The sequence below is a fragment of the Pituophis catenifer genome, unplaced genomic scaffold, assembly GCF_029215685.1.
Source record: "Pituophis catenifer annectens isolate HBS135680 unplaced genomic scaffold, rPitCat1.0.hap2 SCAF_4, whole genome shotgun sequence".
NCBI classification, from domain to species: Eukaryota; Metazoa; Chordata; class Lepidosauria; order Squamata; family Colubridae; genus Pituophis; species Pituophis catenifer.
Window position 1 is genome coordinate 6688636 of NW_027256884.1, and position 4146 is coordinate 6692781.

The window sequence follows — 4146 nt, forward strand, 5'->3', positions numbered from 1 at the left end:
AAAGCCGGCTGAGCAACATTGGGCCTATCACCAGGACACTGTGAGTTCTAGTCCTGCTTAGACATGAAAGTCTTTGGGCCACTTACTGTGTCTCAGCCCAACCCACCTCACAGGACTGTTGTTGTAGGGGAAATAGGAGGAAGGAGCATTATGTATGTTCCTCATCTTGAGTTATTTATAAAAATAATAAAGATAAGAAATAAACTAATACCACTAATGACTTGCCAACTTCTATATATCGGATCACATATCTCTCTCTCACATATTTCACCTCTTCTGCTTTATGTATTTATCAGTGCATAAAACCCTGACTGCAAAATTGTACAGTAAGACTATTAATCCAAGTTGTGAATTCAATTTAGTGGTGCAGCAAACTTTAGATACGAGCCCACTTCTCTCAAGTGCCTACAGAGTTGTCTTAAATTATACAAAATATAGAAGCAATAAAATGGATAAGGATTACTATCCCGCCAGCAAATGTCATTACTGTTAATGAATTAGCAAATGCCAGCGACTATGTATGCTATTTCCTACAAAAATGCTAAATTTTCATTATACAAATAGCTTGTACACCTCTGACAACCTTCTCAGTAGCTTGTATAGACACAGCATCTCTGGGGGAAAAGCCATAAGGAAAGAGCTTATTAAATTTTGTAAATCATCAGGCTTGCCTAGAAATGTATCGCTCAGTAGGTGATTTAGTTGTTGGCTTTGAAACTCTGCTATTAGGTCCATTAAACCGAGTCCAAAGTTTAACTTGCCTTGTAAATTATATACAGAAGAAACAGAAATGGAGAACGCTGTTTGCAAAACTATACAGCGCTAGTACTGCAAACCTTAGACACGAAAGCCAGCTGGGTGACATTGAGCCAGTCACTCTCTCTCAAGCCAACACACTTCACAAGGCTGTTGTTGTGGGGAAGAGGAAGAAGGAGTATTAGATATGTTTGTGGCCTTGAGCTGTTTATACATGGGGCTCCCCTTGGGGTGCACCCGGAGGCTGCAGTTAGTCCAGAATGCGGCCGCGCGGGGGATTATGGGAGCGACGGGGCGCTCACATATGACACCTCTCCTGCGTGAGCTGCACTGGCTTCCTGTGGTCTTCCGGGTGCGCTTCAAGGTGTTGGTGACCACCTTTAAAGCGCTCCATGGCTTAGGGCCGGGGTATCTGCGAGACCGCCTTCTGCCGCCAATAGCCTCCCACCGACCGGTTCGCTCGCACAGAGAGGGCCTCCTCAGGGTGCCGTCGGCCAGACAGTGCCGGCTGGCGACCCCCAGGGGGAGAGCCTTCTCTGTGGCAGCACCTGCCCTCTGGAATGACCTACCCCCCTGAGATACGCACAATATCAGACCTCCGGATTTTTCGTCGGGCCCTGAAAACACACTTATTCCATCTAGCCGGGCTGGCTTGATCCCATCCTCTCAGTTTTAATTGAATTCGGTTTTAATTGGGTTGTTTTAAATCTTGGGCCAAAATTATTTAATTGTTTTTTAAACTGTTTTTAAATTTTATATGCAATGTTTTATCTCGGCTGTACACCACCCTGAGTCCCCCAGGAGAAGGATGGTATAGAAATGGGTTATACAGTACATGGATGCATATTAAATGACTGCTTATCATTTGCTCCTAAACATTTTTGTGTGTACATTGTTGATATTCTAGGACTTTTCATTGGGAAGGTTGTAAACAACTGAAGGCTGATCTATAGTTGTAACTCCATTCAGTTCACTTCAGTTTTTACTAACAACTAAGCTACCCAAATAAATCCACTCTAGAATACGGAGTGGTTCAAAGCTCCATTGATAAATTCTTCCATCCTGGAAGCAAAATCTTTCCCTATTTAACACATCTCCTTTTCGACACAACAGTTCAGTCCTGACAAGTGAGAAAAGACTCGGGCAAGTAGAGCTAGACAGATGATAAAACCTGTAGAAACAAACCAGATGCTGCTAAGGTCTTCTTCACACATGGGGTTTTTTTTTTTAGATCACACAAGATTAAACTGTAAGAATACGGATTTATTTTATCACATTACAATTGTTAATTAACTTATCAATGCCAGGATGTTTATCCAAACTACTTTGTGAACATTTTCCGTAATTATTTGCATACTTCTAAACATTTGTGTAATTATCAGCTTGTATATTCTTCCATGCTAGCTTGTCTATTCGAGTTTTTTGTCAAGCTGTGACTTAGGGACATATTTCTGCTCTTCAAGTAAAGTCTTCCTCTGCTATAACTGGAGAATATGAAGAAGCTATCAAAAGAAGAGAGTATTTGTAGTTCAGGGTTGAACTGTAGGGTTCTTAATACTCTCTGAGTTTGGTGGTTTTCTTGCAGACGTTTCATTACCCAGTTAGATAATATCATCAGTGCTGATGTTGGGAAACCACAAAATATTATTTTACCTATCTCACTGATAGCAACCCCTAACATATCATGCATTTAAGAATATGTAGAAATATGTATTGCTGGTCGTGCTGTTTCAGAGTAACGTAAATGTTAGTTCCTTTTTGTCAATTGCCGCTTTCACCTATTCATTAAAATTGCTGGTTTGGAAAGTGCTATCTGATTTTTTTGGGTACCACAGATTAATATGGTTCTCAGAGCCCCAAAATTGCTTTTTCAAAAAAGCAACTGGACTTTGTTTTTCTTTGAAGAAAGACATTTCCCTTCTCATCCCAGAAGCTTCTTCAGTTAAAAGCTGCATGGTGTACTTAAAAAAATGTGACTGTCTTGATTTTTTTTTAACCGTTCCATGTGTACTCCTCTGAGAACTATGTCTATGGAAGTTTTCAGTCATAGATACATCAAAGGTGCTTTTTCAAAAGGCAACTGGACTTTGTTTTTCCGTGAAGATGTTTTGCTTCTCATCCAAGAAGCTTCTTCAGTTTATCTTCAAGGAAAAACAAAGAAAGTCCAATTGCCTTTTGAAAAAGCACCTTTGATACATCTATGACCTGGATGGCTCTGAATCTCCATAGACCTGGTTCTCAGAGGGTACACATGGAATGGTTAAAAACATCAATGGTAGTCACTTTTTTTTTTTAAACTCCATCATGCAGCTTGACTCTTTTTTACCAAACATTTCATTTGGTAATTTGTAATTTTCATTTGCAAACTTGCAATCTAGCATGAAGTTTAACTGCTGACTTCTTATGCTATACTGTACTTTTCATTAAAAAAATACCCATGTATCGAGTTTTTGTTAGAAAATATAGATACATTTTTTTCACCCCCAGAACTGTTTTATATTTACTGGTGTTTCCAACCTGCTGTATATCATCTTCTCCATTGAACATTCCAACTGACTGAAATTGTGGGAATTGACGCAAGTGATTGTTATTGAAACCTTGTCTGTTCATTGTTGTCTGAAAATACTTTCACGATGATTGTGTGGTCTTTTCATTTACTTGATGCTGGATGTTGACACAGTTCACCATATCTTCAACAACATCTTGGAAAAAAAGATCTTTAAGTGCAATTTAGGAATTAATTTAGAGAACTGTTATGTTGCTCAGGGTAGATTGATTGGACTGGCTTATAAATTCTGAAAATAAACAAACTGGCTGCTTTGGAAGAGTTTCTTTGGACATATAGCAACTAATGTTTGGAAAAGGTAGGAATATTTGTGTGCGAGAGAAAGAGGGAGGGACGGAGAGATAGATTCCTTTTTGATCATTCTAGTATGAACTTTACAGGAAATGTAAACTATCTTCCTTTTATTAGAATTACCCCAGCAGCTTTGCACAGTGGCAGTATCGTACCCAATGATGTTTATCTGAGACACGATTATTGCTAATTGGAAGCCCAGTGTTTCTTATGATATGCTGCATATGATACTTTATTTTTGACACTATTTTCTATGCAAATGTATAAAACTTACTTAGAAAATAGCATTTACATTATTCTTAGCATACTCCAAGTAGAAATCTGAACCCACGTCTAAAAGAATATATAAATATGTGATAATGCAGCAGTTTTACATTTCTTACAAAATTCCTTTTTAGAACTTGTGTAATACCAACTGAGTTAAAGGCTAATATGATTAGGAACCAGTCTGGGATGAAGACTCAAAGCAAAATAAGATTAGTTACGAGAACTGGAACCAACATGCTAGAATTGAGGGAAATAAATTCAAAGGC

General features: G+C 38.6%; 1 pseudogene; it reads left to right on the plus strand.

The window, feature by feature from the left end:
* The first annotated feature begins 3742 nt into the window (after positions 1–3742).
* On the plus strand, positions 3743–3875 carry LOC139317290 (U4 spliceosomal RNA; annotated as a pseudogene).
* Positions 3876–4146: the final 271 nt, after the last annotated feature.